Raw genomic sequence first — 27,694 nt, forward strand, 5'->3', positions numbered from 1 at the left:
TCGGCTTTTTCGCGCCGTTCTTCCATCGGAGACCTGAGAGACACAGAGGTAGCACTTGTTAGCTGCGTGTCTGTGTAATATAAAAGTCCCATAGCATACTAGAAGGTGATCGGAAGGTCCACTAATAAAACAGGAGAGTTTTTGCCCACAAGAATAAGTTACTGCACAGACCAAACAACCTGCCTGCTTCCCCACGTATATATAAGAGTGTATACACCATATATAAGAGTGTATAAGTGTGTCTGCATACAAGACTGCATAAACTGTTGTTGCCTGAATTGCCTGCTGTACTACAAGCAACTGTGAGTACCTGCATTCTACTGTTATTATCATCTTTAAATAAACAGCAACCTGTTTAAGAAACAAAAGAGTTGTGTCCTAACATCCACATTAACACCGCTGAACACGTTTATTAACATCAAAAGGTATAACCAACAGATTAGAGTGCATTATATGTGACCATCTGCTTAAAAAGACAAAGGTATAATTTTACATTCTCCAAATGAAGCAATGTTTGATCATTGTCCTCAACTTAGGATGGTTGATGTTAAAGTTATAAACTATTCTTATTTACTTATTCAAGCTAATAATAGGTGATAAATATAAGGGTCCTTACCTACTAGGTTTTAAATGCTGACTTGTTTGAAATGTAAGAGTAAAGAATGCAACTGCCTGGGAAAAAAATTACATTCTACCCTGTGTCCAAACCTGTGGCTGCATGCATTTGAGTTGCGGCACATATTTTCGGACACTTCTACTTCTATTTCAAAGCAAGTGACCGCAGTTGAAAAAGTCTTTTCACCTCTTTGGGAGCGTATTATTTGCATACCAACTAGGGATTAATCGGCGTTGTGCTGTATTTTTCCCCATTTGTGTCAGTGTCACATTATTTCCAAAGGCCCATTCAATCCAATGGGGTTGTGTACTACATGTGGAAATCAGTTTGAAATAAATGGGCTATTGAAATGAATGGGTTATTGACATTAATGGACCTGCACAGCTTTGATCATAGTTTTTTTCTCCCCACTTCAATAAAGATTTAATTAATTCCTATTGATGGGAAACCCTGGAACTACCCTCATTGCCAGCCAATAACACCATTACTAGTGTGGGAGGCTAATTATGATAGGTTGAGTGACTTCCGCCATAATCTATCTCTTCAGTTCACAACAATTCTGCAACAGGGCCCCTAGTGGAGCAGTTTAGTTGATCTATATATATATATATATATATATGTATATCCTACATATATATATTGTGTGTGTTTTGGATCCTGATTTTTTTCAAAAATCCCTATCTTTGTTTATAAAATCATATATTTTTGCTTTTTTCCCACTACATTATTATTAACCTCAATAACACTCATTTCAAGTCATTTGCAGTCAATTTTGACCACCGCACAGGTCACAATATTATTTTCATAGACTTTCAAACAAAGACTGTAGATTTAGAAGACCTCTCCTCTTTCTTTTCTACCTATGATGCTGCCCAACTGCACTAGAGACTGCCAAGAACTGTGCTACCCCTTCTGTGTCCCTCTGTGAAATGGCACTGGATCGCCGTGGATATATACATCTCTCTCTCTCTCTCTCTCTCTCTCTATCTATATATATATATATATATATATATATATATATATATATATACACAAATATATTTATATATACACATATATAGATATATACATATATATAAATATATCTACTATATAGATGCCTAGTGGCGTGTGTGGGAAAAAAAAACCAAGCTGCAGCTGGGCAGAGTTATACACTGACCTATATATTTCTTGAAGGAGAAGTGACAGTTGGGAGTGGTTGGTGGTTGCCGAGGGTGACAGTGGGGAGTTTTTAACACCTTAAGTAGCTTGATGAAGGATGTGGCAATGAAGATGAAGGATGAGGTGATGGAGAAAAATGATGAGGTGGTGACATGTGGACAAAACCACGTTAAAAAAGGGCGCTTGCGTCGGGAAGTAACGCTCTTCCCCTGAGGAGGCCTGGGCTAGGCCCAAATGCATGACAAGAACCTTTTTAACACATTAAGTAGCTTGATTTGACTAGAATACATGAGTATCATGCACGGGTTAACTTGTATATATATATATATATATATATATATATATATATATACATATATATATGTATATATATACACACATATATTTGTATGAAGAAATTGATGATGATGGTTTGTGAAAGTATTTGAGTGTCTAATTTTATTAGTTATACTATATTGGTATAATTATATTGATTACTACTATTGTAAAACATATACTGTATATAAGAGCTTGTTTGTTTTTCAGGGAGTATACAGTGTCATCTAAGTTCCAAATACATTGACTGGACCTACAACACAACAATTGCTCTAACTGATGTGGCAGAAAACAGAACTGTGGTCACAAGTAGAGACAGTACGGTTGTAACTTGTAATGAATCAGTTCTCTAGATTTAAAGTACAGCAAATAACTATAAGGCAATAGTTTACTGTATATTTGGCCACATGATAATTCAGATATACAATAAAAGTTAATATTTACATATTTATTTGTAAGTATGTGTAAGCTAAAAAAAGTTATGTAGTGACTCTATAGGATTAATAACCCCAATCTTCAATAATGTTATGCAATATGATAACTTCTTTTTGTGCAATACAAAATACCAGTTAAGGATACAATTCAGTCCAAAGAGAACCTGCCAGGTTTGTAAAAAATAGAAAAGAATTACATTTTACATAGAGCTTTGTGCAGTAGGTATGTATTAAAAAATGTCCTTCCACAAATTTGCTTGCTATAGGCAAATGCCTTGCACCAGCAACAAAGTTGAAGTTATGGTCGCTCCTAGGCATATACAGGGCCGTAACTAGGGCTGTGTGATGGGGCAACCATCCAGGGCGCAACACTGAAGGGGGGCGCAGTTAATGAACATGTTCGGTTCTTTTGTTAAAAATTGAGGGCTAGGGGGGCGGAATTTTTCTTTCTTGCCCCAGGCGCTAAAATTTTAAGTTACAGCTCTGCTCCTACGTTGGAGTTCCCCTACCACTGAAGCAAAGAGGATAAGTAGGAAGAAGCTATGACTTTGTAGCCGCACATGTGCTGATTAATTATTCTTTTTCATGAGTGGATGGGCTATTGTTGGACTGTTCTTTTTAAAGACATACATAGCGAACAAGGCACTTTTAAAACTGACTTTTTCACAAACCTGCAATGTTTCTATAAATAGCACTACATGTTTGGATTGAATACCATTTCCTTAAGAAAGAGAGTGTCTATTGTCAGCTATTTTACTTCTGAAGCCAAATATCTGGAGAGCAGAGGGAGCGGTATGTAACTAATTGGAGTAATATCTACTATTTCATAGCACACCCTCAGCACTCATGTCTGTACAGGCCTTTACATTGCTAGTTTTAGAGAATGTAACACAGTAACAAAAGCTTGGTTCTTCTATTATACTTATAGTATAGGGGTCCTTAGAATTCCTTTTCAAGGCTCCGGAATCCAGTGGAAACAACATGGAAACATATTTCTACTGTTTGTCTACCAACTTGTTTAAATTATCCAGCAAGTTCCTTAACGAAGAAAACTGCCTAACATACTCATGTCATTTATTACAATTACTAACAAATATGTATAAGGTGCTAACATATTTCATAATGCAACAGAAATAAAATGACAAATTATCCACATACATCAAATGCAGGAGATTAATATGTTGGATTTAATATACTTGTTTGCCTCAAATTATAACTTTCATGGCAAGACCTCGGTATTTGTGAAAGATGTGTGCTAATTGTGTTAGGTTTTATATTTTTAAGTATGATTCTTTTATGTGTAAAAGACGCTGGAAGTCTATTTTGCTAGGACTAACCTATGCATCTGCTTATTTACCATGTAGTAGTATTGAGGATGAAACTTAGGGGTAAATTTATCAAGCTGCAGGTTTGAAAAAGTGGAGATGTTGCATATAGCAACCAATCATATCCTAGCTGTCATTTTGTAGAATGATAACTAAAATCTGATTGGTTGCTATAGCCAACATCTCCACTTTTTCAAACCTGCAGCTTGATAAATTTACCCCTTGGTGATAATCAGCTTCCGCTTGACATGTATCTTCAAAGTAGAGATGAGCAAAATGTTTTAAACTGTTTACCAATATATTCACCTCATTCCGTATTTGACCATAAAACTTTGCGTGTCTCGCCAGCGGCAAAACTTGGCCTTAACTGTTTCCAGTCCCACCGCACCCACAAAACAGAAGAAATTGCCTGTCGTTGTCCCAGCTCTTTTCATCCTGCGTAATGTGAATTTACAAATACAGTGCAGAACTGCAGAATTCCAAGCAATAGTTAAGCAAAAGTGGAACTCAAACATCATATTGCTGGACTGTTGTATCTCTGCAAGATGCTTGTTCCTATGGAAAACTTGATCCACTTAAAATTTCAACTATTGTCACTCATTTCTGCTTCAGAGAACTACAATTGTGGAAACATACCAGGAAGCTCTACAGCATGTACTATACAAATATGCACCATATTATTATCACTTTCCTTTAAATTGCATCTTTAGAGTAACAAACACAGTGTAGAGTGTATTTTACATGTTACTTTCAAGTAGAGTTTTGTTACTCAGAGGTCCTGGTGTAAGCTGTTATAAGGGATCTTTAACACTGTCGAGAGGAAACACTTCATAGCTGGCACTATGGATTTGTATGGTGTGGCATGTGGATGGCATTTAGAGATCAGGTCTATGCCCTGCCTTTCACGTAATCATCATTCTACAAATATAAAATAGTTAAAAATTTGTGAATGCTGTGGAGTTATACAGAAGAGTGTCACCACACCAAGGATAAGATTGTTTTAAAGATCCAGCAAAATGTCTTCTTAGGTCAGTTGTTGGACCCCTGATACACAAAGACATGCATACTGAGAGCAACGAGCGTAAATTGGCTCTGTGTACTCCCAAAATCAACAAGGAATGGATTTGAAGATAAATGTGCTGGTGAATTCGGTTGTAGGTCTGCTGTGCTCTACTAAACAAGACAATACTGGGTACATCCAATTCCTATGTGGAATATATTTTTGCCACAGAACACACACAAAATAAAACTATTTAATTAATGTCACCCGTTAATAATATAAGCATTAATGAAATAATATTAAAAAAATTAAAAAAAATTAAAATTGTTTGCTGTACATAAAATACATTGTTATAGTTGCAAAAACATGCATACGAGACTGTCATCGCTAGTAATCAGGACTTAGACTAGCCCTATAGCTGGAGCAAGAGGTAGATGCAGAAAAACAAATAACTTTGAGCTGCCCAATGCTTACTATACATTGGCTACTAGTCGAACGTCCCTTCCTGCTCCATTCCCTCCCAGAAATCATAGGCTGTAGTTTGTGTCCTTTGCGTGCAGAGATGAATTGGACATTGCTGTGTTTAGTTGCACACGGTCAGGTTCTGGGCATGTGCAGATAAAATTATTATTATTATTATTATTATCTTTTATTTGTAAGGCGCCACAAGATTTCCGCAGCGCCGTACATGGTACAAACCGTAGACTATACAGGGTAAGACAGTACAGAACAATAAACACAAAGTACCAGTACTTCAGAAACTCCAGGCAGGCAGATACAGTAGAGACGGAGCGGAAGAACAGGTATGGAGACAGGAGGAAAGAGGGGCCCTGCTCATATGAGCTTACATCCTAAGGGAGGGTAAACAGAATCAGGTACATAAGGGAGCCAGTGAAGCAACGGGGAGAGAGAAAGGGGGGCAGGGGAGAACCAGAAGAGGTGAGAGGTTAAGTGGATGGTTGGTAGGCCTTAAGGAACAGGTGAGTTTTAAGAGCCCGCTTGAAGGATCACAGATTGGGTGAGAGACAAATGGAGCGAGGGAGGTCGTTCCAGTGAAGGGGGGCGGCACGGGAGAAGTCTTGGATTCTAGAGTGGGAAGAGGTTATCAGAGTGGAGGAGAGGCGGCGATCATTGGCTGAGCGCAGGGAGCAGGTGGGAGTGTGAATGGAGAGGAGGTTAGAGATGTAAGAGGCAGTAGACTGAGAGAGAGCCTTGTAAGTGGTGGTGAGGAGTTTGAAAAGGATTCTGTAGGGGAAGGGGAGCCAGTGTAAGGAAAGACAGAGAGGGGAGGCAGAGGAGGAGCGGCGTGAGAGGAAGATGAGTCTCGCAGCCGCATTGAGTATAGAGCGGAGGGGGGCAAGGTGGGAGCAGGGGAGGCCAGTTAGGAGGAGGTTGCAGTAGTCGAGACGGGAGATGATGAGAGCATGGATGATAGTTTTGGTGGCATCTTGAAAGAGGAAGGGACGGATGCGGGCAATGTTACAGAGTTGGAAGCGACAGGCTTGGGCAAGGGATTGAATGTGGGGGGCAAAAGAGAGAGAGGAGTCAAGAGTGACAACTAGGCAGCAGAGTTGGGTGACAGAGGAGATAGTGGAGTTGTTAACAATGATAGAGAGGTCATGGTGGGAAGGGAGCCTGGGTGGGGGAAAGACAATGAGTTCGGTTTTGGAGATGTTAATTTTAAGAAAGCGAGAGGACATCAAGGATGAGATGGCTGAGAGGCAGTCAGTTACACGAGAGAGGAGGGAGGAGGAAAGATCAGGGGAAGAGATGTAGAGTTGAATATCATCAGCATATAGGTGTAACGGATTTACTGGATTCACTACTAATCTTGATTAACGCTGGCTCACCTGAGGTGCGGAGTCTAACGATCTCCCCGGTATTCAGCAAGAATCGCCGCAAGGCGGGATGGGCTTTGCTGCCAGGAGTCGCAGGTCGCGGTCCTCAGGTTTGCCCCAAGATGTAGTACAGCGGAGTAGGAGCAATATGAGAGTAGTCGGACAGGCCGGGTAGGTACACAGGCAGGCAATGAAGACAGAATCAGGAAGCAGTCTCTCTCTCCCCTTCTTCCTCCCTTCCAGTCGGGGTCCCTCAGGGCTCTGTCCTTGGACCCTTACTATTCTCACTATACACCTCTTCTCTGGGTGCACTCATCAGCTCCTTCGGCCTCAAGTACCACCTTTATGCTGATGACACTCAATTCTACCTTTCCTCTCCTGATCTCTCTCCCTCCCTTCTTTCCAGGGTATCCGCATGCCTCTCTGCCATCTCTTCCTGGATGTCCTCTAGATTTCTTAAACTCAATCTTGCTAAAACTGAACTCATTGTCTTTCCTCCCTCTCGTACCTCCTTCCCCTCTGACCTCTCCATCACTGTTGACAACTCATCTATCTCCCCTGTTCCCCAACTCCGCTGCCTAGGTGTCATCCTCGACTCCTCTCTCTCCTTTGCCCCTCACATTCACTCTCTCGCCAAATCCTGCCGTTTCCAGCTTCGCAACATTGCCCGCATTCGGCCCTTCCTCTCCCAGGATGCCACCAAATCTCTCGTCCACTCTCTGATTATCTCACGCTAGGACTACTGCAACCTTCTCCTTATCGGCCTCCCCCTCTCTCATCTCGCTCCCCTTAGATCTGTACTTAACGCCGCTGCTAGGCTTATTTTCCTCTCTTGCCGTTCCACCTCTGTATCCCCACTCTACCAAGCCCTTCACTGGCTCCCCTTCCCCTACAGAATCCTTTTCAAGCTCCTCACTCTGACTTACAAGGCCCTCGCCACTGCTCCCTACATCTGTAACCTTATCTCTATTCACACTCCCTCCCGCTCACTGCGATCGTCCAACGATCGTCTCCTCTCTTCCCCTCTGATTACCTCCTCTCACGCACGTATCCAAGACTTCTCCCGCGCCGCTCCCCTCCATTGGAACAAGCTCCCCCGCTCCATCAGAACTTCCCCTAATCTGTCCTCTTTCAAACGAACATTAAAAACCCACCTTTTCCTTAAAGCCTTCCAGTCTCATGCCTAAACTCCCACCGGTCGGCAACCTCTCTTTCTCATCCCTTCTTCCCTTCTCCCCCTTCCTCCCGTCTCTCCGTCTCATCCATGTGTCTGTCTGTCTTCCCCTCCCTTTAGATTGTTCGCTCCTTTGAGCAGGGCTCTCCTACCTTCTGTTTCCATCACTTTTAACTGTGCTCTCCAGCTACTCAGCTCACCTCCTCTCAGTCCCTCTGCCCTCTGTCTCCTCTCGCTTCTCTCCGCTCCCCTCAGTGACTCTCAACCTGTCATCCGTGCCCACCCTCTTGGGCCATAGTTACCTGCCTGTACTCACTTTTCCCCTCCCTCCCTCTCTTTCATGCTGTGCCTGAGCCCCCAGAGTTATAGTGCTTACTGTTACTTGTACTGTGCTGTTTCACCTTGTACTGTGCCATTGTTTGTCCTTGTACGGTGCTACAGATACTTTGTTGCGCCCTATAAATAAAAATTAATAATAATAATAATAATAATAATAATAAGCAGTCTCGGAGTCAAACAAACCGGATCGGTACACGGGTCACCAGAACAGGAGGGTGGTCAGCTAGCCGGGTCGGTACACAGGAAGGCAGATAAACGTATAGACAAAGGAGCGTGAGGCAATCCGGGTCAGGGGCACAGGCAATCTGGGAGGTCAGCAAGCAGGTTCGGTACACAGAAGATCAAGCACACAGGAAGCAGGAACGAGGAGGACACAGGAATCAAGAGCCAGGAACAGGTAAGTTGCTCTGACACTCACCAAGTGTCAGAGCTATGTTTTTATAGTGTGTCCCATTTGAATTCCCCGCCCTGGGGTAGTAATCACGTGACCGCCCTAGGTAGCGATCACATGACCGCCGAACCCGGAAGTGCGGCTTCCGGGTCCGACGGAGCGGCGGGGGAACGAGGAGAGGTGAGTATTCGTGACAGTACCCCCTACCTTAAAGGTGGACTCCGGACACCTACACAGGTTTACAGGGAAATGTTTTATGAAAGAGTTTGAGTAGACGGGGAGCATGCAGGTCGACTGCTCTTACCCAGGAGCGTTCCTCAGGACCATATCCTTTCCAGTCTACTAGGAATTGTACAGCACCTCTGTTTTTACAGGAGTCCAGGATCTGTTTTACTTCATATTCACCCTGATTCTGAATAATAACAGGGGGAGGAGCCCTAGGAGGGGTGGCAAACTTGTTAGTAACTACTGGTTTCAGCAACGACACATGAAAAACATCTGGAATACGTAGAGAACGTGGTAAGCTTAGTCTGAAAGCTACTGGATTGATGATCTCAGAGATGGTAAAAGGACCAATAAACCTGGGAGCCAATTTCTTGCTGGGAACCTTTAGACGAATATTCTGTGTAGATAACCAGACTTTATCACCAATGGAGAAATTAGGCCCGGCTCTTCTCCTTCTATCATGGGCTTCCTTAGAACGAGTGATAGCCTCTCTGAGACTTGATTTGGTTTGTTCCCAGATATGAGAGAAGTTACGAAATAATAAGTCCACTGCAGGAACTTCAGAAGCAGAAATTTGGGAAAACGTGGGTAGTCTAGGATGACAGCCATAGAGAACGAAAAAAGGAGAATTAGAGAGAGCCTCGTGGAAATGATTATTATGGGCAAACTCAGCCCATGGAAGGAGATCTACCCAGTTGTCTTGATTGGCAGAGATGAATATTCCTGGTTGGTTCTCTCTGTGAGGCCATTAGACTGGGGGTGATATGCAGAGGAATAATCAAGCTTGATTCCAGATTTGTGACAAAACGATTTCCAAAACTTGGATATAAACTGAGATCCTCGATCGGAGACAATGTGAAGAGGACAACCATGAAGGCGGAATATCTCCTTGATAAAAATGTCAGCCAACGAGGAGGAAGATGGAAGACCTCTCAGTGGAATGAAGTGGGCAGTTTTGGAAAAGAGGTCCGTGACCACTAGGACCTCTGTACAAGATTTGGAGGGAGGTAGATCCGTAATGAAATCCATGGAAATTTGTGACCATGGGTAATCAGGAACTGGTAATGGAAGTAAATGACCATAAGGCCTCCTCCTGGGGGTCTTGTGTTGGGCACATATGGAACATGAAGACACAAACCTTCTTACATCCTCCCGTATGGAAGGCCACCAGTAGTTGCGAGATAACAAGGCCCAAGTTTTACGAATGCCAGCATGACCTGAGAAGAGAGAACGATGAGCCCATCGTAGGAGTTTGATGCAAAGAGGTGCAGAAATGAAGGTCTTGCCAGGAGGACAGGTCTTTTTGATATGAGTTGCTGCCAATATTCGACTGGGATCCAGAATAAATTTATTCTCCTCCAAGAGTTCCGAGTCAGCAGGATCAAATGAGCGAGATAGAGCATCTGCCTTGATATTTTTTGATCCAGAACGGAAGGAAATGTTGAAGTCCAATCGGGAGAAAAATAAGGACCATCTTGCTTGTCGAGGATTTAGGCAGCGTGCAGTACGTAAATATAGTAAGTTCTTGTGGTCAGTATAGATGGTGATAGCAAACTGGGCTCCTTCCAGGAGATGCCTCCATTCAGAAAGAGCCAATTTGATGGTTAGGAGCTCCTTGTCACCGATACCGTAGTTCTTTTCAGCAGGTAGCAGGCGATGGGAAAAGAATCCGTACGGATGTAGTTTACCGGTAGAATCTCGTTAAGAGAGTACTGCTCCCGTACCTATAGAGGATGCGTCCACCTCTAGAATGAACGGGCGAGAACAGTCAGGTTGTTGGAGGATGGGTGCTGAGGAAAAGAGAGATTTTAAAGTAGCAAAGGCTTGGGTGGCCTCTTCAGTCCATACTTTGGCATTCGCAGACTTACGGGTTAAGGCAGTGATGGGTGCCACCAAAGTAGAATATCCTTTAATGAACTGGCGGTAGTAATTGGAAAACCCTAGGAACCGTTGTGTAGCTTTAAGGCCCGAGGGTTGAGGCCAATCTAGTATGGCTCTTAACTTGGTAGGATCCATTTGCAATCCCGTGCCGGAGATAATATAACCTAAGAAAGGAACTTGTCTCTGTTCAAAGATACATTTTTCTAATTTACAATATAGATGATTCTTTCTAATACGAGACAGAACCTCCAAGACATGATTGTGATGTGATACTATGTCTTGGGAGAAGATGAGGATATCATCCAGGTAAATGACCACGCATTGATATAATAGGTCTTGAAAAAGTTCGTTCATGAAACCTTGAAAAACAGCCGGAGCATTGCACAATCCAAAGGGCATGACCAAGTATTCAAAGTGCCCGTCCCGAGTGTTAAAGGCAGTCTTCCACTCGTCTCCTTCTTTAATGCGCACCAGATTATAGGCTCCTCTGAGGTCCAATTTAGAAAAAATGGTAGCCCCCTTTATACGATCAAATAATTCTGAGATTAGTGGTAAAGGGTACCGATTTTTTACGGTGATGGCATTTAGGCCTCAATAATCAATACAAGGGCGGAGGCCCCCGTCTTTCTTCTTTACGAAGAAAAAACCTGCCCCAGCAGGAGAAGAGGATTTTCGAATAAAGCCTTTTCCCAGATTATCTTGGACATAATCCTCCATGGCCTTGGATTCAGTAACGGAAAGTGGATACACTCTGCCTCGGGGCACCGGTTTACCGGGAATGAGATCTATATTACAGTCCCAAATTCTATGTGGAGGGAGTTTGGTGGCCTCCTGTTCACAAAAGACATCGGAAAAGGTTTGGTAGGGTTCAGGAAGAAGTGCCAAGGGTAACCTCCTGTGGCATTTGGGATCCTCCTTGGGAACTACCTTTAAAAGACAATGATTAAAGCAATGTTGTCCCCAGGATAAGATATGGCCGGACTGCCAATCCATGTTAGGAGAATGGAGACGGAGCCACGGAAGTCCAAGGATAACAGGATTGGTAGTCTTATGGATGACGAAGAAGGAGATACTCTCTTGATGTAGGGCTCCAATCTGGAGACGAAGAGGAGTGGTGCGTAAGAAGATAGAACCTTCAGGAATTCTTCCCCCATCGATGGCTAAAAGGGAGATAGGTTGTTCTAGAGCTTGCGTGGGAATAGAGAATTGCTTTACCAAGGCAGCCGAAATGAAATTCCCAGCTGCTCCGGAGTCAAGGAGTGCGGACTGAGAAAAGGTATATTGTCCAGACTGTAAGGAAATGGGAATGGTGACTGTCACGAACAGCACTCACCTGAGTCTGTGTGACGCTTACGTGACACAGGGTTAACCACACAACAACCACTTGGTCTGTCTAAAATGATTAAATACTTCCCTATCTATGCCACACACTAGCTTTGCGATACTAATTACCACCACCAAGGTTTTTTCGGATAAGAGCTGACACTCTTATTTAGGAAGCCTTCGGTTCTCCCTAGCATTAATCCAACACAATTTACTTTAATCAGAGTTCACTTAAATCACAAGGTTTGCACAGTTTCAATTAGGTAGCGTCTGGACCAAACTGTCGCGTGAATTCATAAGAACACAGAGACTAGAACTTATTAAGTGTAATTTAATATGGAAAATACATCCACAATGCTTAAGATAAAAAGATAATAAAATGACATACAAATAGAGTGCAATTGTTTCTTATAAAATAAAAAGGATAAAACACAGAATTGATACCTCACTTAGAATCAAGTTTGTGGTGCCGGGAGGAGCAGGAAAAAATGGAACCTCTTCAATTAAACTCCCTCAGAAGAAGAACCCAGGGTTACATTTTCAATACAGTTTTAAAGTCAAGCTACAGGGCCCCCCAGCCCCCTTCCCTGTGAGGTCAGAACCAACAGGAGGGGAGAATGCAAATTAGGGTCTTATGACTTTGCTGTTTGAATACCTCTAAGTCAAGTTTTCTTTACACCGTCCTAACTTTTCAACAGTATGGTTTACGAACATGATTTTACCTTCACACAACAGGTCCTAAGTTTCCCTTCATCTGCATACCACACATGCCTCTGGTATGTATGATATTGGAGAAAATGATATGATCTTTTCCTGTGCCCTTATTCAGCTTGAATCTGTCATTAACATACAACCCAGTCTCTGCAGTCGGCCTGTCTGGGGCCTCCCAAACATGTGTGAGATTTCATTGTCTTGCAAGAGATCTCCTCAAAGGCATTCACATTTGCCATCCTGCCATAAATGGTATAAGGTGCTATCCTTATCTACCAGCCCCCCTGGGTGGTTTAACATCCACAAAACCCATTGATCTAACAGCTTCTAAGAGCACCAGGTCACACTATTTCTAGGAAGTAATACACAAACATATATTTGCAGATTTATGCCTAAACATTAGCTTGCACATGACACCTTCCCTTTTTAAGAGATGGCATGGGAATTGACTGACAGGTCATAGCCCAAGCCATCTCCCACAGATCCCACCTGGTTCAAATGGAATAGCTGTTAGCCGGGTCTCAATAGGTTCTCTGGGGAGAAGGGTTAAAAAGGGGTTACATATCTCAGACTGCTGGGAATTCTGGTCTGGCAATATCTGTGGGCTAACCTCTGTATTCTTAAAGGGTCCTATCCCTTGCGCTGCAGCTACTAGATCCAATGGCAAGTCCTTCTTCCCCTCATCTGGCAATCTACAGACTGTCAGGGCACACGCATCACTGTCATTAGGAGCCTTCAACAGATTATCATGAAAATTTCTCTCTATCATCCTGGCAGGGGGATCATACCACTGCTTCTGGCTTGTCTGGGCCTGCGTCATGTTCTCATGTACCAACCCTGTTGCAGTGTGCACTTTGTCTCTAATTCTCATGTCCTCTAAGTTAAAGCCTGAGGGAACAATGGCCTGGGATTCCTGACACTGCACTTCTAGGTGGGGACACACTATGCAATTCTTATCTTGGGGGCTACGGAACAGGATGCTCCCCTCCCTTTTGGACTCATCTATCTGGGGGTGTAGAGTAACAGGGAGTTTGGGCCCCTGATCTACCTCCTCTAAGCTGTTAGACGGCTGGCTAAGTGAGAGTGGGCTAGCCACTGACCCCCCTGTCTCTATAGAAAACTCAGATGAATGGTCAGAACTCAGATGTAGATCTGAGTGGTGAACATTCGAACTACAGGTCCCAGCAGCAAGGTAAGGATTGCTGTCATTTGCTATTTCCCGTTGGTCAGGACTAGGTGTCTCCCCCCCATGCTCACCAGCTCTGTGTGCAGCTGGTTCAGGCACAGAATATACATCTTCACTCTGCCCGTCCTCCCAGTTACCTTGTACAGCATCTTCTGGGCATATTACCTGGGTAGAAACATTGTCTTTCTCTAGCACAACAGAAGTAATCACATGGGCATCTGTCCCATTTCTAGTAAGCATAATATTTACACCAGTATTAATGCCAATATCTGCAATAACAATGTCCGCCGTCCCTATCCCATGACAAGATGTCAGTGTGAAGACAGGTTTGGATTCTAACCCAATACTGTTATTGGCATTATCCTCATTATTCGCATTAGGTACAATAATACATTCTCTTTCCTTGTCACCTCCTGGTGCCTGGGACAAAACATGGTTACTCTCAGCAGGTTCTGGTACTGTAACATGGGCGGCATTAAAATCATTACACACTTCAGGTATAATATGGCATTTCCGTTCCCTGTCACACCCTGCTGCCTGGGAACAAACGTTGGTATTCTCAGCTGATTCTAACACAGTGACATTAGCATCATTACCTACATCAGATATAATAAGACATTCCCTGTCCCTGTCACATCCTGGTTTACACATTTCAGGTGCAATTGAACAGACCTTTTCCTTGTCACCTCCTGCTACCTGGGAACAAACTTTGGTACTTTCAGTTGATTCTGACACAGTAACAGGGGTGGCATTGACATCGTCATTACAGACATACTGAGACAACATTCTTCCTAAATCTGTCCCCAGTAACACATCTATAGGCATATTATCTGAGACCCCGACATCCCTTATACCTCTTCCAGCACCCCAATCAAGGTAAACTTTGGCTACAGGTACCGTTAGGTGAATTCCACCCACCCCTTTCACAGAAATACATTTTCCTGGAATGAAGTCCTCTAACCCTACCAGTTCTGAATGAACTAATGTAACATCCGCACCAGTGTCTCTTAACCCCACAGTTACCTTGTCACCCACAGTGACTGTTTGTATGTTGTCCTTCCGGCCCCCTTCTGGTCCCGCAACACACAGGACAGCTGGTGAAGATTGCAGGGAAGGTACCCCCCCAGCGGAGGGTGAACTGGTCTTCTTCTCTGGACAAGCGGTACTAATGTGCCCCACCTGGTTGCACACAAAACACCTGCGGGTGTCTCCCACAGCAGGCTTTGCCCCAACCCTCCCAAAAGATGAAGAAACAGTGGGTGATGGCGTTGAGGGGGGTGGCGTTGATCCTCCTGGCCGGCCCCCTTTCCAGGCCGACTGCCCTGGCACAAAAGTTCCTCTTTTAGCTGCAGGTGCCCGGGTGACAGTGTACTTGTCAGCCAGTCTAGCTGCTTCCGCAGATGATGTAGGATCACGATCCACTACCCATTCCTTCACATCAGCTGGGCACAAAGTCAGAAACTGCTCCTGGATCATCAAATCTTGCAGAGCATCAAAGGTGGTGATCTGTAGCCCTCCAACCCACTGTTTGAATGAAGCACACAGCTGGGCCACAAGTCCTGAATATGTGTCAGAGGCACTGCGTTTTAAATCTCTGAATTTCTGCCTATGCGCCTCTGGGGTGATGTTAAAGCGTTGCAACAGGGCACTTTTGATTGCCTCATAATTTCCGTCCATCTCAGGTGGAAGATCTGCAAAGGCTTCTAATGCTTTACCTCGCAAACCAGGGGTTAAATATTGTGCCCACTGATCTTTGGCCAGTCCATACTGTCTGCATGTCTTTTCAAAACCTCGCAAAAAAGTATCCAAATCCCCATCTTTTTCCAATACAGGGAAATTCTCAGGACGGGGTCTGCTAATACCAGCATCTCTGGTCTCTGGCTGGCGTTTGAGCTTCGCAAGCTCCAGCTCATATCTCCTCTCTGCCTCTCGCTCGGCAGATTCTCTTTCTGCCTGTCGCTCTGCTTGGCGCTCCGCTGCCTCCATAGCAGCGCGCCTCTCTGCTGCCTCCATAGCAGCGTGCCTCTCTGCTGCCTCCATAGCAGCGTGCCTCTCTGCTGCCTCCATAGCAGCACGCCTCTCCTGACGGTCAGCAGCTTCCTTCTCCTGGAACTGCTGTATGAGTTGCATTTTAGTTGTAATGTCCGCTGGGCCCAAATATTTTAGGGCAGTTTGCAAATAAACATCCATAGCAGTGTCCACACATGAACCATTAGAATCATCCGAAATTAACAGTCCCTGGTTTTGAGGAATACCCACAGTCAGGTCCACTTCTGAGTTCTGGCTATTCTCTTCCTCGGACACAGCTGTGAGTTGCTGATCCCTCTGCACAAGAGCTTCAATCAATTGCTCCTTGCTTTTGCCACTGGTGGGAATTCGTCCATCCTCACAGTCTGAAATCAGCGCCTCCTTTGTCAAGCGTTTATATGCAGCCGCCATCTCCTCCGCTTAATGCCAAATAAAAAAAGATAAGAAAAAAAAGAGAAGGGGAGGGAAAGAAACAATTGCTGTATGTCTTATAATGTTTTAAGCATTGAGTTCAGTCTCTGGTGAATTAGTCTGTATTTCCTCTCTCAGGGATCACACAACCCTAATTCACTTAAGTTCTTAAAAAAAAATTAAAAATATATCCCACAAGCTTGCCACCAATTTGTCACGAACAGCACTCACCTGAGTCTGTGTGACGCTTACGTGACACAGGGTTAACCACACAACAACCACTTGGTCTGTCTAAAATGATTAAATACTTCCCTATCTATGCCACACACTAGCTTTGCGATACTAATTACCACCACCAAGGTTTTTTCGGATAAGAGCTGACACTCTTATTTAGGAAGCCTTCGGTTCTCCCTAGCATTAATCCAACACAATTTACTTTAATCAGAGTTCACTTAAATCACAAGGTTTGCACAGTTTCAATTAGGTAGCGTCTGGACCAAACTGTCGCGTGAATTCATAAGAACACAGAGACTAGAACTTATTAAGTGTAATTTAATATGGAAAATACATCCACAATGCTTAAGATAAAAAGATAATAAAATGACATACAAATAGAGTGCAATTGTTTCTTATAAAATAAAAAGGATAAAACACAGAATTGATACCTCACTTAGAATCAAGTTTGTGGTGCCGGGAGGAGCAGGAAAAAATGGAACCTCTTCAATTAAACTCCCTCAGAAGAAGAACCCAGGGTTACATTTTCAATACAGTTTTAAAGTCAAGCTACAGGGCCCCCCAGCCCCCTTCCCTGTGAGGTCAGAACCAACAGGAGGGGAGAATGCAAATTAGGGTCTTATGACTTTGCTGTTTGAATACCTCTAAGTCAAGTTTTCTTTACACCGTCCTAACTTTTCAACAGTATGGTTTACGAACATGATTTTACCTTCACACAACAGGTCCTAAGTTTCCCTTCATCTGCATACCACACATGCCTCTGGTATGTATGATATTGGAGAAAATGATATGATCTTTTCCTGTGCCCTTATTCAGCTTGAATCTGTCATTAACATACAACCCAGTCTCTGCAGTCGGCCTGTCTGGGGCCTCCCAAACATGTGTGAGATTTCATTGTCTTGCAAGAGATCTCCTCAAAGGCATTCACATTTGCCATCCTGCCATAAATGGTATAAGGTGCTATCCTTATCTACCAGCCCCCCTGGGTGGTTTAACATCCACAAAACCCATTGATCTAACAGCTTCTAAGAGCACCAGGTCACACTATTTCTAGGAAGTAATACACAAACATATATTTGCAGATTTATGCCTAAACATTAGCTTGCACATGACAGTGACACAATCATTACAATAAGGAACTGAGGGAGATGAAATAAGGAGGCCTAACGACACAGTTCCTGAACGCGTTAGGCCCTGTCGTTTCCCGGACATTTGGGACAAGAGTTCAGAAGATGTCCGCTCTCTCCACAATATAAACATAGTTTGTTTCGGAATCTTCTCTCTCTTCTGCCGATAGGCGGGTCCTTCCCAATTGCATCGGTTCCTCGGGTGGAAGAACAGGTGTTTGGAAGTTGGGAGCTAGACGGATCATACTGCGACGAGACTGTTCCTTCTCAGAACTACGCTCCTTGAATCGTAAGTCAATCTTAACGCAGAGGGAGATGAGATCGTCCAAAGATGCAGGGAGTTCCTGAGACACCAGCTCGTCTTTAATTCGATCCGAAAGACCCTGCCAGAATGTAGCTACTAGAGCCTCATCGTTCCAGCGGAGTTCAGAGGCCATAGTTCTGAAGTGGACCGCATACTGCCTCACAGACTGGTTCCCTTGGCGGAGACGCAATAACCCAGCAGCGGCATTGGAAATCCTTCCGGGTTCGTCAAAAATCTTCCTAAAGGTGGATAAAAAGGTGGAGAAATTATGCAGGATAGGATCATTCCGCTCCCATAACGGGGATGTCCACGCTAAGGCTTGACCAGAGAGCAGTGATATCACATAGGCCACTTTAGCCTTCTCAGAAGGAAAATTCCCCGGCAACAGTTCAGGGTGGATGGAGCATTGGTTCAGGAATCCTCTGCAAAGTTTAGGGTCTCCGCCGAATTTAGGCAGATTAGGCATCCGTACTTGGGAGGAAGAAGCTGCGGCTGCTGCGGGGAGGGGGGTCTGCCGCAATCACAGGTACAGGAGGGCCGGTGGCCACTAAGGTGTTCTGAACAACATCCAGCCGAGTAGATAGGCTCTGGAGGAATTTTAAAAGTTGCTCTTGGTTTGCTTCCTGTTTGTCCATTCTACCTACGAAATGCTCCAGGAGATCTTTGACCGCTGAATCCATGGTCAGAGCAAACTGTAACGGATTTACTGGATTCACTACTAATCTTGATTAACGCTGGCTCACCTGAGGTGCGGAGTCTAACGATCTCCCCAGTATTCACCAAGAACCGCCGCAAGGTGGGCTGGGCTTTGCTGCCAGGAGTCGCAGGTCGCGGTCCTCAGGTTTGCCCCAAGATGTAGTACAGCGGAGTAGGAGCAAGATGAGAGTAGTTGGACAGGCCGGGTCGGTACACAGGCAGGCAATGAAGACAGAATCAGGAAGCATTCTCAGAGTCAAACAAACCGGATCGGTACACGGGTCACCAGAACAGGAGGGTGGTCAGCTAGCCGGGTCGGTACACAGGAAGGCAGATAAACGTATAGACAAAAGAGCGTGAGTCAATCCGGGTCAGGGGCACAGGCAATCTGGGAGGTCAGCAAGCAGGTTCGGTACACAGAAGATCAAGCACACAGGAAGCAGGAACGAGGAGGACACAGGAATCAGGAGCCAGGAACAGGTAAGTTGCTCTGACACTCACCAAGTGTCAGAGCTATGTTTTTATAGTGTGTCCCATTTGAATTCCCCGCCCTGGGGTAGTAATCACGTGACCGTCCTAGGTATCGATCACGTGACCGCCGAACCCAGAAGTGCGGCTTCCGGGTCCGACGGAGCGGCGGGGGAATGAGGAGAGGTGAGTATTCGTGACAATAGGTGATACTGAAGACCGAAAGAGGAGATGAGAGCCCCAAGGGAGAAAGTATAGAGCGAAAAGAGTAAAGGGCCAAGAACAGAGCCCTGAGGGACTCCAACAGGGAGTCACACAAAATGGTTATATATGTTTCCTGATGAATCAGGCCCAGTGAGTTGACCTGTCATTCCTGGTATAATCTATACTCTGCGGCCTCCTCGATGGAAAAGATGTCATCACAGATTTGATGCCAAAAAAATACCAGACATATAGTTACTCCATACTAGCAGATAGGCACAAGAATGCCCAAACAGCACAAAAGCAAAAGCCTTTTCCAGAACCGGAACAGGAAGGGGGTTCGGTTAGTGTAGATGGGAATAGGCAGTCATGGTCTTAAGATTTCTACAGTTAATATTAAATCTCTCAGTTCTCTACATTGCCAATCGTCAGTGGCTGCTTTAATATTTGTGGATGATAAAGCTTCTACCTTGCAATAGCCACACACACTTTCTCCACCACAAGACACAATTGTTATTCCACTACCTTATGTATCATCTGTTCCCCACACATAGATTGTAAGCTCATCTGGGCATGGCCACCTATGCCTTCTGTCTCATAATACAAAGTCATTTGCAGAGCCGTAACGAGGCAGGTGCGGACAGTGCCATCGCCCAGAGCGCAAGCCCAAGGGGGAGCAGCATGCGCCCGCTACCTGCCTCTATGACTGACAGACCTCAAAATCAGACTGCCAGCCGGCGCATCCAAAATGGTGCCTGGCACCCGACTTCTCCTGCCTTCTAAACTCTGCCCTTTGTCCCTTAGCGTCTGAGGTGTGAGGGGGGTGTATGCTGCTATTATGTGTGAGGGGTTGTGGGGGGTATATGCTACATGCTTCTATGATGTATGAGGGGAGGGGGGGTGCATACTGCCATAATGTGTGAGGGAGGGGGGTGTATTATTATAATGTGTGATATGAGGGTAGGGAGTCTTCATAGGGGGGCCCCATGGGGGACTGGAGGCCCATTAAACCAAGGGCCTCCATTCCTTTAATCCGGCCCTGGTGGGAGGTCGGCTATTAATTTAACGGAGGAATTTAGATGGGGGCTAATTATTTAATAAGATGCTATTTTATTTGCAGGGTGATGGGGGGCATTTTAATTTATTGATGGGGCTTTTTAATTTAATAGTGGGATCTATTAATTTAAGGTGAGGTGACAGAACCTTTAATTTAATGCTGGGGTGGTTTGGGGCTATTAATTAACTGTGGGGCTGAGTTTGTAGAGGAGGGCTATTTATTAAATGTGAGTATGAATTATTTAATGTCGGGGATGTTTGTTGGAAATTATTACATTTATTAAACTTAAATGCTATTTAATTTATTGCTGGGGCTGTTTGGAGGGAGGTTTATTTATTAAATAGGAATACTATTATTTTAATGTTGGGGCTGGAGGGAGGCCAAATCATTAAATGTGGGTGCTATTGATTTATACTGGAGCTGGTTGGAGTTTTCTAGATTTCATGTACCCGTTTTTTTTTAAAAATAGGCCCCCCAACATTTCGGGATCCAGATACTTTATATGTACTGAGGCCATGCTGTATTGTCCCTAGACATCTTATGGTAAGTCATTTTTGAGAAACTACAGATACACACACTGGGCACGCACACACCAGAGCCGGATTTAGACCTCATGGGGCCCTAGGCAAGATATTGGTTTGGGCCCCCCCCCCTCCCTGAAACAATCCATAGCACTATATATTTTTTAGCATAGCATATACTCCTATAGTTAAGTAGAAAGGTAAACTATGTGCCGCCGCACATCACACTGCTCCTCCTGCATCACCATGTGGCCCCTCATTACTGTCCTCTCATCACACTGTGCCCTCCTTTATCATTACACTGCATCACACTGCATCCACTCATTACTGTCCCTCTCATCACACTTTGCCCTCCTTTATCATTACACTGCATCACACTGTGGCCCCTCATTACTGTCCCTCTCATCACACTGTGCCCTCCTTTATCATTACACTGCATCACCATGTGGCCCCTCATTACTGTCCCTCTCATCACACTGTGCCCTTCTTTATCATTACACTGCATCACACTGTGGCCCCTCATTACTGTCACTCTCATCACACTGTGCCCTCCTTTATTATTACACTGCATCACCATGTGGCCCCTCATTACTGTCCCTCTCATCACACTGTGCCCCCCTTTATCATTACACTGCATCACACTGTGGTCCCGGCATAAGAATAATGTCCATGGACCCCATATTTTGTCAAAGGATCTAGCAGCATTTTTAATTATACTGGTCATATACTCCATACGATGAATATTAAGCTCAGTGGTCGAAGTGGAAGTTTAGAAGTGGCGGTATGAAAAATGTAACGAGAATGTAAACAAGTGAATGGAATTTTATTATTTTACAATGAAGGCAGTATGAGAAGTAGCGGTATGGCATACTACCATATATACCCCACTTCCACCACAGCTTACCTTTCAGTTCACACAAATTGTACTTTATCTTTAACTAAACTTAGGTATTAATAATAATTAACATGTCAAGAAAGTGCAGTTCAGGGTTAGCAAGCCCAGTAATAAAAAAAAACAGCAGTCTCCTATCACTACCACGTCATAGACCGTCCGCCACTACAGTTACTGACTGCAGCCCTCTACCTACAGAAACATGAAAAAGTGCTGGAATGCAATGATCATGTTAATATGTCAGTCTTCTGCATGAATCCCATAGTGCAACATTTAAACAAGTCAGACCTCCTCATAATATAAATTCCACAAGATTCAGGATAGTTGGCAGACTGCTCTGCTCTCTGCTACCTGTTCTCGTCACTTTCACGGCTTGTGACTGCTGGTGTCTATAGATCAGCTGCTGCTTGTCTGGATCCTGGAATGTTGGAGGCCCTATTTGGAAGAAAAATGGGTACACGAAATTTAGTAAACTCCAACCAGCTCCAGTGTTAAATCAATATAGCACCCACATTTTATAAGTAGAGCTCCCTCCAACCAAAACATTAAATTAATAGCATACACATTTAATAAATAGACCTATTTACCTCCAACCAGCTCCAACATTAAATTAATAGTGTTACCATTTAAAAAATAAACCTATTTCCCTCCCACAAACAGCCCCTCATACACACACATAATATAAATACACTGGCCCCTCACACACACATAATATACATACACTGGCCCCTCACACACACATATTATATTAAATTAATATAAAGGGTGCCTCTTTTCATTTTGAGGTAACAGAGGTGTCATGATTGAGGCAGCCCTTCTTTTGCCCTTCTGCTCCACGGGAGGTTTCTGTCCTCCCTGAGCTCGCCTTAGGACACCTGCGTTACGGTTTGTCAGGTGTACCGCCCCAGGAACCTTCATTGGAGTATACTTACCATGTTTACAAAACATCCTTGGCGTTATACTTTTTCTGCGTTTGACATGGATTGTTGGAACAGCAGGAGTACTTGAGTCATATCTAACCTCCCAGCTGCGACCTTCCAGGTCACGTATCTCTGTTCAGCACCTTTAGCCACACATGCCCCCCATATGCCCTGCAGCTTCCATCACACATGCCCCCCCTGTGCCCTGCAGCTTTCATCACACATGCCCCCCCCTATGCCCTGCAGTTTCCATCACAGATGCCCCCCTATGCCCTGCAGCTTCCATCACACATGCCCCCCACTGCAGCTTCCATCACACATGCCCCCCCCCTGTGCCCTGCAGCTTCCATCACACATGCCCCCCTATGCCCTGCAGCTTCTATTACACATGCCTCCCTATGCCCTGAAGCTTCCATCACACATGCCCCCCTGCAGCTTCCATCACACATGCCACCCCTGTGCCCTGCAGCTTCCATCACACATGCCCCCCTGTACCCTGCAGCTTCCATCACACATGCCCCCCCCTGCAGCTTCCATCACACATGCCCCTCCTGCAGCTTCCATCACACATGCCCCCCTGTGCCCTACAGCTTCCATCACACATGCCCCCCCCCCTGTGCCCTGCAGCATCCATCACACATGCCCCCCTATGCCCTGCAGCTTCCATCACACATGTCCCCCCTGTGCCCTGCAGCTTCCATCACACATGCCCCCCCTGCAGATTCAATCAAACATGTCCCCCCTGCAGCTTCCATCAAATATGTCCCCCCTGCAGCTTCCATCAAACATGTCCCCCCTGCAGCTTCCATCAAACATGTCCCCCCTGCAGCTTCCATCAAACATGCCCCCCCTGCAGCTTCCATCAAACATGTACCCCCTATGCCAAGTACCCTTCTTCTTCTTTGTGTTGTATGGAGTTCACTAGGATGCTCTCTGTATTGTATAGTGGTCATAGGAATGCTCCCCGTATTGTATGGCGGTCATAGGAATTCTCTTTGTATTGTTTGGCGGTCATAGGAATGCTCTCTGTAATATATATATATATATATTACTGTGATGGTGATAGGGGGGCACATTGTGATGATAAGGGGGCTCAGTGTGATAAAGATGACACTATGGCACAGTGTGATGAAGGGGAAACTGTGATGAAGGAGAAAATGCATAATGGAAGGCACAGTGTGATGAAGGGGCTTTGCGATAAAGATGGCACCATTACGGTTATGTTTTTAAGTTTTTTTCAGCAAGTTTAATTTCAATAGCCAATTAGCTGTATAACAAAAATTAGCATGTAATAGTTGTATTGAAAGTACTGTGATTCTATGGAGGTTCATTACATAAAGATCCTTACAAAGCCAGAACGTGAAGATTGGGAAGGGAGAGGGTTTCAGTGCTGTCTAGCACTTGTAAAGCGCTAGCCACACCCCCACAGTAGGTTGGCCACGCCCACTCAATAGTTGTCACTCCCACATAGATGGGGGTAGCCGGTGCCCTGTCTCGCCCAGGGCGCTAAAGTTAGTTATGGCGCTCGCCATTTGTATTATTATCTACTTAGTGTTCAGTGTTGTGTGATATGGGGGTGCTGTATAAATAAAGGATACATTTAATATTAATAATAATTTGGACTAGAGTAAGCTCAAATTGTTCAACATGAGAGTATGAATGTAAAGAGAAGTGATTTCATTTCAAATTCAAATTACATAAAAGATTATGATGACATTACTCAATCACAAATGTTTGAATAATCAGTATTACATAAGTATAAGTAATTCAAATCAAGTGGCATCAGTTACACAAGGTAATATCACAAAAAGATACATAATGTAAACACAGGTAATGCAAATGATATGTATTATATTTTATATATACTTTGTGCCGCCTCTTTCTATCTCACCTCTAAAATGATGATTCTGTGTTAGAGGAAATGTGTAATTATACCTGTCTAAAACGGTAAATGAACCATGAGTATGCTTGCGATCATTGAACCAATATGGTTCAATAACATTTTAAACCTACTTGAATAGTTTGAGCATTTTTACATGTAACAAATAACTGCAGGGATGGAAATGGTTACTCGGCAATTCAATGTGTTACCTGTGACCCTGCGTTTCTCCTTCCCGTTGTTATGCTTCCTTATATTCCTCTGTTTGATGTGTCACAGGTAAGTCATGGCCCATGTGAAGTACTCAGCACAGAAACACCAGAAAACAATACTAAAGATTGGACTAAAATAAACAGGCAGACTATAGCAGTAATCAGCTTATTCATGAAAATGATCGACTGATTCACACCAAGGAAAAATATGCAGAAACCACTTCAGACACTGCATGAACGATTAAGTTTAAATAGTAAACTGTACCTGAGATGCAACTTACAGAGCATGAACTACAAAAGCATCAGGAAAAGCAAGAGTATGTAAATGCAATTCTAGAAATGTGAGAGCAGATGAAAACGGCTGAATTTGAAAAGTTAACTTGCAGGACAATGGCAGTCACAACAAAATAATCTGCAAAGGCTGTAGGAAATAAAATTCCAAGCGGTATAGATACTTAGCGGAATGGATGTTTTTAAATGAATCAAAAAATTTGCTCATCAAATTGATGTATCAAGTCAAATTACTAGTGACAAAAGATTTTTCAACCAAATAGACAAGGATTCAAATGGAGAAAGTGTTGCTGTGAAAGGAATTACTCAGGGCTACCTAGCGTTGTTACAAGGTCTGGAAGAAGCCCAACATTCTTGTGAAATATGTAGTCTATGTTCTGGATTTAGAGGACAGCCTTCTATCTGTGAAATATTTTACTAATGTATTCCATAGGCAAATTATACACAATTTAGAATAGGAGACAAACACCTGTGTGAGCTCCAAGTCTAACATTGCCACTCAGTTCTCTTATCAGAATTACATTCATGCACAGTAAGGGCAATGGTTTATTGAGGGCAAGGGTTGTCCTCAATAAAGTTGACAATCAGCAATAAAACAAGTCAAATTTACACCTAACAATGAGTCATTTTTGGGTGGGCACTGAAGGATAAGCAAGTAGGAGTTTTCTTTTCAATTAAGGATGAGTTTGTTTTTATTAGAGATGGGCGGGTCCGGTTCTCCGAGAACCGAACCCACCCGAACTTTGGGTATCCGAGTACCGAGCTGAGCAGCTCGGTACTCTCCCGCCCATTCCGAATCCAAATCGAGGCCGAACGTCATTGTGACGTCGTCGGATCTCGGGGCTCGGTTCTCGCAATACTTCAACTTTATAAATACACGCCTCCACAGCAATCCATCGCCATTTGACAGAGGGAGAGAGCAGGGTGTAGTCATAGGCTAATTAGAGCAGGGACAGAGAATACAATATTGTTCTTGCAATTGCTCTAACCAAAATCGCTAGTGCAGAGAGGAGGATAGAGGTTTATTATTTTTTCTTCATATTTGGCACTTCCCAGCGCTTTTGGGGTGTCCCCCATAATTGTGCATAAATATTTCTGGCTGTCAAAAGTCATATCTGTCAGCAGTATCTACTAAATAATTTTTAGCACTCCTCAGTGCTTTTGGGGTGTCCTCCCTAATTGTGCATAAATATTTCTGGCTGTCAAAAGTCATATCTGTCAGCAGTATCTACTAAATAATTTTTAGCACTCCTCAGTGCTTTTGGGGTGTCCTCCCTAATTGTGCATTAATATTTCTGGCTGTCAAAAGTAATATCTGTCAGCAGTATCTACTAAATAATTTTTAGCACTCCTCAATGCTTTTGGGGTGTCCTCCCTAATTGTGCATTAATATTTCTGGCTGTCAAAAGTCATATCTGTCAGCAGTATCTACTAAATAATTTTTAGCACTCCTCAGTGCTTTTGGGGTGTCCTCCCTAATTGTGCATAAATATTTCTGGCTGTCAAAAGTCATATCTGTCAGCAGTATCTACTAAATAATTTTTAGCACTCCTCAGTGCTTTTGGGGTGTCCTCCCTAATTGTGCATTAATATTTCTGGCTGTCAAAAGTAATATCTGTCAGCAGTATCTACTAAATAATTTTTAGCACTCCTCAGTGCTTTTGGGGTGTACTCCCTAATTGTGCATTAATATTTCTGGCTGTCAAAAGTCATATCTGTCAGCAGTATCTACCAAATAATTTTTAGCACTCCCCAGTGGTTTGCGCTCAGAATGGATTCAAAGCAGTCCACATATGATCTGAATGAGCAACCAGGTTCTGTCACCAGTCCTGATGTTAGTGTTCCCAGTACGTCATCTGGCCAAGGCAATGTCAAACAACAGAGTGTTTTCAAATTAGTGCAAAAAACAAAAACCCCAAAAAAATTTACTGTATTGAAGCGAAAAAGAAGTGTAACTGAGCAAAAGTTAAGTGACGATAAAAAAAAAATTGCAAGCATGCCATTCTACACACGCAGTGGCAAAGAGAGAATGAGGCCTTCACCTTTGGCTATTAGTGGCAGATCCCAAAAATTTACCCAGCCTACAATTGGTGCACAACTACTGTTACGCGTCAAAGCCGAGCTGCAAGATAACAGTGAGGCATTACAGGAGAATATTTGCTCTGATTCACAAATGACAACAATCCCTGTGGAGAGTCCATCCAACAGTAGGATGTCTAATCGTGAGCATTCTTCTGATGTGTGCCTTAATAGCCCGAGTGTAGCCGGTGATACCCAAATTGCGGATGCCACTTTGGAATTAGAAGAGGATGAGGGGGAGATTTGTGTAGGCGACGAGGGCGCTAATGATGATGTTGATGATTATGATGCAGACAGATACCAAATTGCCTTTCTCAATTTCTATTTATATTCTAGATTATATAACGGCTGAATAGTTTTCTATTTTACTCCTAGTGGAGAGAGGATCTGATGCAGACAGATACCAAACTGCCTTTGTCCATTTCAATTTATATTGTACAGTATATAACGGCTGA

The 27,694-nt window shown here is 43.8% G+C and overlaps 1 long non-coding RNA gene across 1 annotated transcript; it reads left to right on the top strand.

The window, feature by feature from the left end:
* Window positions 1–2,306: 2,306 nt before the first annotated feature.
* LOC142105328 (uncharacterized) lies at window positions 2,307–25,769 on the top strand. The gene is made up of 2 exons (XR_012679696.1): window positions 2,307–2,410; window positions 24,937–25,769. It is a non-coding gene; the product is annotated as an uncharacterized LOC142105328 (long non-coding RNA).
* Window positions 25,770–27,694: the final 1,925 nt, after the last annotated feature.

The sequence above is a fragment of the Mixophyes fleayi genome, chromosome 1, assembly GCF_038048845.1.
Source record: "Mixophyes fleayi isolate aMixFle1 chromosome 1, aMixFle1.hap1, whole genome shotgun sequence".
NCBI classification, from domain to species: domain Eukaryota; kingdom Metazoa; phylum Chordata; class Amphibia; order Anura; family Limnodynastidae; genus Mixophyes; species Mixophyes fleayi.